At 45.0% G+C, this 13,108-nt stretch overlaps 1 protein-coding gene and 1 pseudogene across 2 annotated transcripts in view; one reads left to right on the top strand and one right to left on the bottom strand.

The window, feature by feature from the left end:
* Pakap (paralemmin A kinase anchor protein) overlaps window positions 1-13,108 on the bottom strand; it is a 462,510-nt gene that overhangs the window by 434,496 nt on the left and 14,906 nt on the right. The window lies entirely within an intron of this gene.
* On the top strand, window positions 5,129-6,928 carry Gm12539 (annotated as a pseudogene).

The raw sequence follows: 13,108 nt of genomic DNA, 5'->3' as shown, positions 1-13,108 counted from the left end.
ACGAAAGGATGGACCATCTAGTGATTGCCATATGCAGGGATCCATCCCATAATCAGCTTCCAAATGCTGACACCATTGCATACACTAGCAAGATTTCGCTGAAAGGACCCAGATATAGCTCTCTCTTGTGAGACTATGCCAGGGCCTAGCAAACACAGAAGTGGATAATCACAGTCAGCTATTGGATGGGTCACACGGCCCCCAATGGAGGAGCTAGAGAAATTACCCAAGGAGCTAAAGGGAACTGCAATCCTATAGGTGGAACAACAATATGAACTAACCAGTACCCGGGAGCTCTTGTCTTTAGCTGCATATGTATCAAAAGATGGCCTAGTCGGCCATCACTGCAAAGAGAGGCCCATTGGACTTGCAAACTTTATATGCCCCAGTACAGGGGAACGCCAGGGCCAAAAAGTGGGAGTGGGTGGGTAGGGGGTTGGGGGGGTGGGTATGGGGGACCTTTGGGATAGCATTGAAAATGTAAATGAGGAAAATACCTAATTAAAAAAAAACTGGGGAGAGAAGTGAAATTGGCTGCAATCATCTACTGTGGAAGAAGTGTGTGTGTGTGTGTGTGTGTGTGTGTGTGTGTGTGTGTGATCTCATCTCTGCATTCAAGGCAGAAAAAGAATTATATTCTTATAGAGTATTTCATTCCTTCACCTGAGCCTGTATCTTTCTCTTCCATAAAACACACATACACACAAATTGAACGCTATTTTTACAAGTTGAGGTCATCATCTAAACCACAATCTATAAACATGTGATCTCAAACCCACACATAAGTGTTAGTCTTCTACCTTCATCAAGGAGACCACTGTAGAAAACCACAGCCAATCAAAATGTGACACTATAGAACCCAGTTCTAAAGTATGTACCTACAAAACACTCTGCACCTAAAGGTCAGGCGACATTGCAGAAGAGGGACAGCAAGATAGTAAGAGCCTGATGATCAGTTTGCTGTGAGATTGTGACTCCTAATAAAAGTCTCACCAATATGAGTACCCAAACATAAGCTGTATAAGGATGGCACCAACAGACTTGCCAAAGTGAACAGGGAAAGGCCCATGAGGCCTTAATCATACATAAAGAATTACAGGCAACTAAGGAAAGTGGGAGAGGTGGCCTTTCCCAGGGAAGAGCACACCAATTGATTGTCTGGTGCCAAAAGATTAGCCCTGAAACATACATATAAGTATGTATGTCTTAGTTAGGGTTTCTATTGCTGTGAAGAGACACCATGAGCATGGTAGCTCTTATAAAAAGAAACATTTAATTGGGACTGTCTTATAGTTTCAGAGGTCCAGTTCATTATCATCATGGCAGGAAACATGGCAGCATGTGGGCAGACATGATGCTGGAGATGGAGCTGAGAGTTCTACACCTGAATCCACAGGCAGCAGGAAGAAAGAGTAACACTAGGCCTGCCTTAAGCTTCTGAGACCTCAAAGCCCGCCCCCACAGTGACACACTTCCTCCAATGAGGCCAGACCTACTCCACAAGGCCACACCTCCTAAAAGTGTCACTCCCTGTGTGCCAATCATTCAAACATGTGAATCTATGGGGGCCATTCCTATTCTAACCACCACAAGTAATATTGTATTTAGGAGTATATGTATGTAAGATGCAGACATAGCAACTAGTGAAAACAAAGAGATTATAAATTCAAAGGAGAGGCATATGAGAGGATTTAGAGGGAGGGAAAGGAAGGAAGAAATGTAATTAAGTTGTAATCTCAAAAATAAAATGAAAAATAAAGACCTCTAATATTCTTTAAAAGATACGTTGGGGTTGGGGTAGTGGGGATGCAAAGATCTCTCAGTGGTTAAGAGCCCTCGCTGCTCTTCTAGAGCACCTGAGTTTGGTTTCCAGCATCCGTGTCAAGCAGGTCACAACCACCTGCAATTTCAGCTCCATAGAATCCTACACCCTCTCTGGCTGATGCATATGCATATGCCACACATACGGCATATACTCACTCAAAGAAGTATGCATGAAATAAATCTCTAACAATAAATAAACAGGGGCTTAAGGTGTGGTTCAGTGGTTGCAGAGAAGAAGGGTTCAGCCCCCAGCACACATATCAGGCAGCTCAAAAGTGCCCGCAACTCCAGTTCTAGAGAATCAGATGCCTTCCTCTGGACTCCATTTCCTCCGCTGGACACACATAGTACACAACATACAGACAATTGGGCGTGCCTACACACGTACATACACACACATGCAAATCACACTAAATTAAAAGATAATTTGGGTTGGGGATAAATCTCAGTAGTCAGATGTTTGCCTAGTATTTAAGAGGCCCTAAATTCAATATCCAGCACTACAAAATAATAACCATGAAAGAAAATATAAAGTAGTTTGCTGAAATCTATAACTCAAGAAGCTACTGGAAACAACTGAAAAATAAAGCCATTTTCCTAAAACATCTTCACTTAAGGGCATTTATTTTATGTATATTAATGTGTAATTGTTTGCTTTAATGTGAGCATTTTATCTGCATTTTATACAAAAAGGGCTTTTTTATTGTTAGTCTTGAAGTTGCTAAGTAGCCCAGGACAGCCTCACACTCTCCATCCTTCCAACTCAGGCTTCCAAATGCTGGAATGGTAGGATGCAGTACTAGTCCTGTAAAGTGTTTCTTAATGGAACAACATATTTTTCATCAGAAATAAAGTATGTGTGAGTAATAATCATGGATTACGCAGTCTTGCTTAAAGCGGATTCACATCTTTGCCAAGTGTTAAATATTTAAAGTCGTATCGCTTATGTAATGGAGTACTATTCATCAAACAAAGGAAGTTCTGGGACATCCCTCGGCTTCAGGATCATTATGACAAGAAGAAGCCAGCCACAAGCCATCAGACGGTTTCATTGTTTGATAGGAAACACACTAAGTCAAGAAATACAAAGGGATAAAAACAGATTTAGTGGCTGTTGAGGGCTGGGAAATTGGAGGGGTGAGAGGAAGGAGTGCGGGTACTTTAGGGTAGTTGAAGTATTCATTATTGACAGCACTGAATGTGTAGCTTTTTAAAATTTCATTTTAATTTTAATTTATTTTTTACACTTCATATTCCATTCCCCACCCCACCCCCAACCACCCTCCAACTGCTCCACATCACACACCTCCTCCCCACCCCACCCCATCGCCACTTGGATGCCTCCACCCACCCCCCCACCCCACCTGACCTCTAAACTCCCTGGGTCCTCCAGTCTCTTGAGGGTTAGGTGCATCATCTCTGAATGAACACAGACCCAGAAGTCCTCTGCTGTGTATGTGTTGGGGGCCTCATATCAGCTGGTGTGTGCTGTTTGGTGGTCCAGTGTTTGAGAGATCTCAGGGGTCCAATTGAGATTGCTGGTCCTCCTACAGGATTGTCCTCCACAGCTTCTTCCAGTCTTCCCTAATTCAACAACAGGGGTCAGCTGCTTCTGTCCATTGCTGGGTGCAAATATCTGCATCTGACTCTTTCAGCTGCTTATTGGGTCTTTCAGAAGGAAAGACCCAATAAAGTGCATATTCTCACTCATGTATGGAAGGTGAAAACACTTGACCAGATGGAAGTAAAGATTAGAATAGGTGGGGGAGGGTCAGTAAGAAAGGGAGGTCAGAAGAGTCGGTGAGCTGTTCTAAATTTCAGTCAGGGACAAGCCCTGAGCCCATGGTTCTCAGCACAGTAAGGTGACAATAGTTTAAATAGTTTAAATAGTTTCTTATGGCTAGGTGGGAATAATGGTGTATAGTTGTAATTCCAGCACTAGGAGTCTGGGACAGAAAGACAGGGAACTCCGAGCTAGCTTGAGTTATCTAGCAAGTTTCCAGCCAGCCTGAACCACGTAGCAAAACAATGTCTCAAGAAGATTATTATGTTTCAAAATATCTAAAAGAGGGAACTTTGTCCCTACTAAAAGAAATGACAAATGTCTTGGGTGTTCAATGGGTTAATTACCTATCTTGATTTAGTCACTATAAAATGTCACAGTCCCCCAGAAACATGTACAGATATTACATACTAATGTAATATAGATGTGTACACTTATTACATACTAGTGTATGTAGATAGAAACCGGTCTATTTACTCTGGTTTATTCTACTCTCTGAAACAATCCTTCCTTCTCATGCTAAAGACCCGGTTATATCATTTTTTAACACATTTAGGACATAAAACGTGTTTGGATGTGGATAGAGTGCTGAGTCAGATCAAACATCAACACCTTTTTGATTAGTGTCTCTTGTCCACTGGGAAGACCTTTTCCCTTGTCCATTATCAGAGTCAACCTCTCACAGAAATTCACAGAGTTAAGCATTAACCTATAAGATGTAATAAGTTATTTTTTCCTACATAAATGTCTTACACATTTGTCTACGAGTACTTTTACTTTTGTTGCTACTGAAATTGTATTTTTATATTAGACAATAGGTTTCGTGTTGTGTATATTATGTGAGAAAATTTGAGTTGAATCAACTTTTGTACATTTATCAAATATCTAGAAATGCTAAGTACTCAGACACTTTGTTACTTCAAACAATAATGAGCCTACCTACCAAACTTCACAGGATTCCTAACTCATTTTCCTGTTTGCCTGAAATTTTAGTTTCTGTGTTGAAATGAAGTCATGGGGTGGATAATATCACCCTAGTCTCACCTCTGAGGGGACCACTTGCCCTTTTTTATTATGACTGCTGTAAATTTTTTTGGACATGATTTCTTCTATTTCTGACACACTATGTATTCTGAATGGACACTGAATGTGCTAACTCGATTCTCCTTACGTCTCTTGAGATATAAACAGTATTGATACATACACCATAATCATTCTTTAAAAGCTATTTAGGGATCAGAGGAAAGCATAGCTGGAGTTGTGTGACTTTTTAGCCTGCAGTGTCTCAGATTCATTCTTAAGGAACTGAGAACTCAATCTTCCAAAGTACTAAAAAGACCATCTTACAGCCCATCTCCCACCCCAGCTCCTGCAGCCCAAAGGCCCAACACACCATAGTTTGTGGGATACAATTCATACAGTCATTTCACTTACAACAGCTACAGGCTGGAGGGGAACCCGGGCACCAGAAGCCGGGTCAGGACATTCTCTGGCATTTCAGTTTCAAAGCCTCCAAAGCCACCAGATAAGCTGCTGATGCCCTACATGAGGTACAGTGGAAAGTTCTGGGACCAACTAAAGGCTTCCAACCCTGACCCAAAGTTGCGGGAGATTGGCAAGATTATTGGTGGCGTGTGGCGAGTTAAGTGACTATACCAAGTGGAGAAGACAGAGTGCTGGGACTCTAGGAAGGCCTGCCATAATGTCATGTATACCTTGCGTTTATTAATGCAAAAGGTCATGCGGAAGCCACAGGAGAGGGAGAAAGTCAACAGCGACAGTCTCGCATGGAGAACAGGGAACCTTATATGTGCATTCAGCCTGCTGAGGACCCAGGTGATGATGGTGATGGCTTTTCAATGAAGCACACAGCCACTGTCCATTTCCAGAGAACCCCAGCCTCATCAGTGAGATTCTCAATGCCAGTGTGGCACCTGACGTGCCATCGGTCATCTCAACAGCTAGAATACGAGTCTTCAAGCAACAGGTCCAATCTTTTTATTATTATTATTATTGGACATTTTCTTTATTTATATTATTACTGGATATTTTCTTTATTTACATTTCAAATGTTTTCACCTTTCCAGGTCTCCCCTTTGGAAACCCCTTATCCCATCCCCTCTCCCCCTGCCTCTATAAGGGTGCTCCCCCACCAACCCACTCCTGTCCTTCCACCCTGGCATTTCCCTACACTGAGGTATTGAACACCCTCAAGCCCAAGGGCTTCTCCTCCCACTGATGTTCAACAAGGCCACCCTCTGCCACATATGTGGCCAGCACCATGAGTCACTCATGTGTATTCTTTGGTTGGTGATCCATTTCCTGGGAGCTCGGGGGCGGGGTGTGGCCTGTTGACACCGTTGCTCCCCCCATGGGGCTGAAAACCCCCTCAACTCCTTCAGTCCCTTCTCCAACTCCTCCATTGGGGACCCTTGAGCTCAGTCCAATGGTTGTCTGTGAGCATCCACCTCTGTATATGTCAGGCTCTGGCAGATCCTCTCAGGAGACAACTGTATCTTGCTTCCATCAGAAAGTATTTCCCAGCATCCACAATAATGTCTGGGTTTGGTGACTGTGTATGGGATGGATCCTCAGATGGAGCAGTCTCCGGATGGCCTTTCCTTCAGTCTCTGCTCCACGTTTTGTCTCCATATTTCCTCCTGTGACTATTTTGTTCACCCTTCTAAAAAGCATTGAAGCATCCACATTATGGTCTTCATTCTTCTTAGGCTTCATACCCAAATAGCACCAAGAGAGAGCTGGCCTCCCGGGAGTGCAGATAACAGGTCCAATCTTTAATGGTTCCTCAGAAACTAGAAGCCAAGCTTCTCCAGATAAAGGAGCGACACCAGGAAGAGAAGAGGTTCCTGGAAAGCACGGATCCCTTTAACGGTGAACTTAAAAGGTTATACGGTCGAAGATGAGAGTAAACATGGCGAAAATTGCAGCTGATATTGCATGGGCGGAGGAACAGGCCTGCAGAAGGCGGGAGGAGAAGGGGAAAGGAGGCAGCAGAGCAAGCTGAGTGCAGTCAGAGCATCATCCCCGGGAAAGAGCAAGCGGAAAACAAAGCTGAGGAGGAGAAGGACAAAGTGCACAGCCGATGGATGGAGACAAAGAAGACACGCCTTGAAGAGACAGCTGAGAGCCAACAGAATGGGGAAGGCAGTCTACTCCTGAGGACAAGGAGAGGGGGTAGAGGGGTGATTGACAGCTCAGAGGGAGAGGGCCCAGTGATGGTAATACTGGCTCAGAGAGCAGCAACGTGACATAGGGGAGCCGCCCATAGACCCCATGCCAGAAGACAAGAAAAAGAAATAAGTGTGGCCTTATTTTATGTGTCCTAGAACTTTTTTAAATGGGAAAAGGGGGGATATTTTTGATGTTTTTTAAAAAGGTATTTAGGGGAGCCTCTTTTATGGAAATGGATATAAGGATAAAGGTCAAACTTATTGAATAGAAAAGATTAATTTTTTTATTAATCAGTTTGAATCTTATCTCTGTCTCTACATCGCTTAGACTGCCATCATTTAGAATAGCGAAAGGATCTCAATTGCCATGGAGACTCCCTAATTTAATTCCTTAATCTTCTTGAACATCATTCAGAGGACCAAGCCCTTCCCAGACATTAGCATCTGGGTGTCCATTAAGTGACTCAAACTTTCTTATTCTAAGCCCTACGTGCTTCTCCCTCCCAAGCCTAGTTCTTCTTTTAGTAAATAGCATTTTATTTGCCTACAGATTAAGCCAAAATGCCTTGGCCCCATTTATGAGACCTCTTCTACTATCATCAGAACCTGCCAAGGCCACCCCAAAACTACTCTACAATCTAGTTTTAGTTAGAGTTTCTATAGTTGTGATGAAACACCATGCCAAGCAACTTGGGAAGAATGGGCTTACTTGTCTTATAGTTCCATGTTTTAGTCCACTATTGAAGGAAGCTAGGACAGGAACTGGAAGGCAGGAGCTGAGGCAGAGGCTATGGAGATGCTCTGCTTACTGGCTTGCTCACTCTGGCTAGCTCAGCTTGCTGTCTTATAGAACCCAGAACCACCAGTGCAGGGATGGTCCCACCCACAACGGACTGGTCCCTCCCACATCAATCACTGATTAATAAAATGCCTTAAAGGCTTGCCTACAGCCCCATCTTATGGAAGCATTCTTTTTTGGAGAGGCATCTTTTTTTAACTTTTTGACTCTGTGAGTTTCACATCATGTAAGCGAATCCCACTCATCTTCCCATCCCTTCATATCTGCCCTCCATTTTTGCAACCTCCTCCTCAATCCCCAAAAAGGAAATAAAGAAGATTTTTTTTTAAAATCTTGTTATGGAAGCTGTAGTGTCTCACACAGCATACTCTTTTGTCTACACATCTTTACTTGCAAATGTTCATTGTAATGAGTCTGGTTCAAGGCTCTGGTTTCTGCTACTCTATCAATACTGGATCCTCTCTGGGACTCCTCTAAAATATTCTGTTGTTGCCTTGTGTCATGGGAATCCTGCATTTTTGTATCTGCAGGACTGATCCCTTCATATTCTCCAGCACTTCATAGATTGGGTAGCTGTTGGGGTGGGCCAACTCAAAGCCCCGGATCTAGACCTGGGTGGTAGCTGAGTTCACCAGCCTGCCAGATCTCCTGCATCCACATCACCAGTGTTTTTTCCTGAACTGACCAGGCTAGCTCACCTGATGCCTCAGCCTGCAAGGGGCAGGGCTAGCTCTCCCTCAGGGCTGGCCTCCTCTCACCCATGTCAACAGGGCCAGCTCTACTGCACTGCCCAGTGGCAGGGCAGGCTGCTCCCTCAAGTGCTGCAGCCAGAGGGGCAAGGAAGGGAGATGATCTCTCCCTCACCCATGCCTCCACACAACAGAGGAATTGCAGGGCCAACTCTCCTGTGCTCATATCCCCAGGGCCAGCTCACCCTGCCCCCAACACCAGGGTCAGCTCGACTGTGCCACCCAGGCAAGGTGCATGGCCTGCTCTCTTGAACGATGTATGGAAGCATTTTTAAATGACATTCCCTCCTCTAAATGACTTCAGCTTATGTCAAGTTGACATACACTAAGCAGCACAGCACACAAGCACATCACTGTTGAGCCACAACCTTTCTTGTCCCATTCACCCCCAAGATCACACGTTACTACGAACATTACAATATAAAACATTTCAAGCTTTAAAAATCCCAATCTTTAAAATTTCATACAAAAAGGTCGAAGTCTCCTTTTTTCTTTTTTCTTTTTTCTTTTTTTTTTTTTTTTTTTTTTTGGTTTTGGTTTTGGTTTTTCGAGACAGGGTTTCTCTGTGCAGCCCTGGCTATTCTGGAACTCACTCTGTAGACCAGGCTGGCCTCGAACTCAGAAATCCGCCTGCCTCTGCCTTCCAAGTGCTGGGATTAAAGGTGTGAGCCACCACACCCGGCAAGGTTGAAGTCTCTTAAAATACCCAAATTCTGTTTTGAAATCCAAAGAATTTGTAAAATTCCAAAATTTCTTTAAAAGTTAAAAATCTCTCAACTATGGGCTGCTGTAAAATAATAAGTATCTTAAATGCTTTCTTACTCCAAAGAGGAAGAACCAGGAGGGCAGCTACAACCTCAACAAAGCAAAACCAAACTCCAACTGTGTAAATAACAAAATGTCTAATGGGCTCAGGTCACTTCTCTGGCTCTACAGCACACACAGCTTGTCTTCTGAGCTCAGGCCGGCTCCACTCCACCGCTGCAGCTCTTCTTGATGATCATCCTATGGTATTGGCATCTCCAAATGCTGGGGTCTTCCGCTGCAATTGGGTTTCACCAATTCCGCTGCAATTGGGTTTCACCAATAACCTCTCCTGGGCTTGCTTCATGGTGCCAAGCCTTAGCTGCTCTCCGTGACCCCTCTATGCCTTCACCAACAATACCGCCTGGTTGAGTCTTGCACATTACAAAGTTCAGCTGCCAGCATGAAGGCCAACCTTGGCTGTGTCTGAGACAAAGCTTATCATCTTAATGATGTTGGTCTCTTACTCAGAGCTGAGTCTTCAGCCCCAGCTCATCCATATCCATTGTCCCAGCAAACCACGGGTTTGTGTTTCTGGTATCTTGTTAACCACAGCAGATTCTTCAGCCCCAGCTAACCAGAACTACAGAGTCTTCAGGCAAATGACCTGGTAGAGTCTTTGCATTCCTCTGCAACCTCACAAGCCAGGCCTCCATGTTCGGCACGGCTCTCAACAGTCTTACCATCCAAGCTCCTACAGAATAGCCCAGAGCTCTCAACACTCAATGGCTTTTCTAGCCCAAAGTTCCAAAGTCCTTCCACAACCCTCCAAAACAACATAGTCAGGCCTATCACAGCAACTTCCCATGATTCTGATACCAATTTCTGTTTCTTTTAGGGTTGCTACTGTGGTGATGAAACACCATGGACAAAGCAATCTGAGGCAGGAAAGGGTTTACTTAGCTTACGCTTCCACATCTTAGTCCATCATTAAAGGAAGTCAGGGCAGAGACTCAAGCAGGGAAGGGACCTAGAGGCCTGGGAGGAGTGCTGCTTCCTGGCTTGTCCTCCTGGCTTGCTCAGCCTGCTTTCTTATAGAACCAAGACCATCAGCCCAGAGGTAGTACCACCTTCCTCCCCTGGGCCCTCCTCCATCAGTCACTAATTAAGAAAATGCCCTACAGGCTTGCCTACAGCCCAATCTTATGAAGGCATTTTCTCACATGAAAGTCCCTTCCTTTGAGATTACTTTAGCTTGTAGCGTAAAACTAGCCAGCACAAAGCTCAGTCTTTTATGACAGTCCAAGTGTGACCCTTTGCGGTGACCTCTACTGCCACCTCCTGGTTGCCAGATAGTGTCACTTATATTCTGACTTCCTGAGACCCACAGAAAATTGCTGGTGAACAGGCTGAGCTCTGCATCTAGAATTAGTCCTGTTCATGGGCGACTCCAAACTGTCAGTCCCCTGCCCCCCATCCCAGTCCCCTAAAATCTATTTGGTGCACTAACTCCCCTGATAGGTCAACTTCCCTCTCCCTCTTTCTGCCCATTTCTTCCTACTTGGATTCACTTACTCCTCCCAAGACCCTTGGTTGATCACAAAGACACACACACACACACACACACACACATACACACACGCACACCATGCTAAGCCACTGGCTAATTTTTCACAAGCAACAAACACTTTCTTCTCAACTCAGAGATGCAATGGTTTAGAAAACACGAGCATTCTCCTTTCCTCAAGAAAAAAAAAAAGTGGGAGAAGGAATAAAGAAATCTATCATAGTATTTCACAGCCCAGATGAAAGGCCCCAGCTAGTGGGTAAAGCAGGGAAGAGTCAAGAATTTCGAATGACAAATGTCTGAGTTTTTTCCTAAAGCTGAAGTCGTCTCAGAGTGTTGGAAAAAAAAACTGTGTGAGTGGTGGGCTGTTGCGCGCGCCCAACAGGCCAGGAAGAACGACGCTGCTACAGGATCCTTCTGCACACATTTATTCAGTCCTGTTTCTTCTTTCTCCATATATCTCCCTTGTTTATATCTTCCTTGTTTATATCTCCCTTGTTTTTATATCTCCCTTGTTTTTATATCTCCCCTGTTTATATCTCCCTTGTTTTTATATCTCCCTTGTTTTTATATCTCCCTTGTTTTTATATCTCCCTTGTTTATATCTCCCTTGTTTTTATATCTCCCTTGTTTATATATCTCCCCTGTTTATATCTCCCCTGTTTATATCTCCCTTGTTTATATATCTCCCTTGTTTTTATATCTCCCTTGTTTTTATATCTCCCTTGTTTATATATCTCCCTTGTTTTTATATCTCCCCCGAACCCTGGGCCTCTCACTCTTTTATACTCTCAGTTCCCATCCACGCACAGCAGGCCACGCCACCTCACCAGGCACGCAGCTTCAGCTAATCAGGGCAGCAGGGGCAAATCTCCACCAAATTGGATTCACCTGTATCCTGGTACACCTGCGCAGCACTCAAGATGTTTGTGTCTTATATGAGGAAGTCAGGTGCAAGTCATATGACTTAGCTGCAGTCCCTGGCGCCTTTGGGACTGCCGCCACACCCGCTCCCCACAATTCCCCCTTTTTTCTTTTTTGGCAGAGAGAATGTCTGTAGAAAGCCCCCCGCAGCCATGCCCCTTACCCGTCCTTGGGTGACAAACAGCATTGGTTTGATCCCTGTCTTAGGTTGGTGACATGCCCAGGGAGTCTTATCACTGACTACCTCTCAATCATGCCAAGCCACTCCTGGGGAGATTGTGTTTTGCTTGCAGCAGGTGCATCAAAAGGCCAGGATGTTACTTAACCTATGGCCAGATCTTAATTGCTGCAAGCAAGCCTCATGGGTGAAGGTAGAGGTCTGATCCCCAGTGTGCAAGCATAGGGGCCCTACACAAAACCATCCCTTAGGCTCATCACCCAGAGAGGTCTTGGCCAGCTCCTGTGTCGTTTTTCCTGGGGGAAGGGAACTAGGACACTGAACCTTCATGCAATCAGACGTGCCTTCCACAGGATGCCAACAGCAAGCTATCCTCTGTGCAGTGCTTAGCCTCGCAACCCATGGCATAACGCAGCATAATTTCTTTTAGAGCGGCAAACCGAATCTGAGGAGATTGTCCCGCCTCCACTGCAGCAAAAGCCTACGCTACCATGGCGAAAGTGCGGACCCGCACACTCTGCACCTAACACATGTGCCAAACACAAAACACACACACACTATAACAAGCATACATCCCAGGGCTCTCATCCCTGCTCATCTTCCCTGAAGCAAGGGATAGATAGCCAGAGGGGCTATCTCTTTAAGGGAAATTCAGGGATCAAAAAGCGTGGAAAAATTTGAATGTCATGTCGAGCTGGTATTGGCGCTTCTGGAACACCGAAAGGATCTCTCATCTCGGCTCCATCCTTTGTGCTTGTGGGATCATCCACCACATCCACAGGGGCAACTGGATCAGGAGCCTCATTCTTGTAGCGTCTCACCAATCTCTCCGGCACCCAAAGAGGTTCCGTCTGGTCCATGAACTTACCCTGCCGGCAACCACTGACTGCTGAAAGTTCTGAACTCGGTGGGGGAGTCGGTTCCCCGTACAGGCCACCAATTGTCGCGTCCGCTCTCGACCAGCAAGAACGATGCGACCACCAGTCCTTCTAACAGCAGTTTATTCAGTCTTCATCTCTCTTCTTTCTCTTCATCAGTACCTTTCCCCAGCTGAAGAGTTCTGAATCCACGCCGGATCCTTCTCAACAGTCTGTTTTATGGGAACCTTTATTAACCCCTTCTTCCCTGTGATGCAGTTCTGAATCCTCCCTGTAGCAGGGGGTCTTCGCTCGTGACTGAAGATGTTTCTTTTCCCGGGTTTCCTCGTCCCAGGTCTTCTTGTCCCAGGTCTTCTCGTCTCATCCCGGGTCTCAGCACCAACTCTTGCGCGCGCCCAACAGGCCAGGAAGAACGACGCTGCTACAGGATCCTTCTGCACACATTTATTCAGTCCTGTTTCTTCTTTCTCC

The sequence above is a fragment of the Mus musculus genome, chromosome 4 (assembly GCF_000001635.26).
Source record: "Mus musculus strain C57BL/6J chromosome 4, GRCm38.p6 C57BL/6J".
Lineage (NCBI taxonomy): Eukaryota > Metazoa > Chordata > Mammalia > Rodentia > Muridae > Mus > Mus musculus.
The sequence above is the reverse complement of the archived record's forward strand: the minus strand, read 5'-3'. Positions and strand labels throughout refer to the sequence as shown.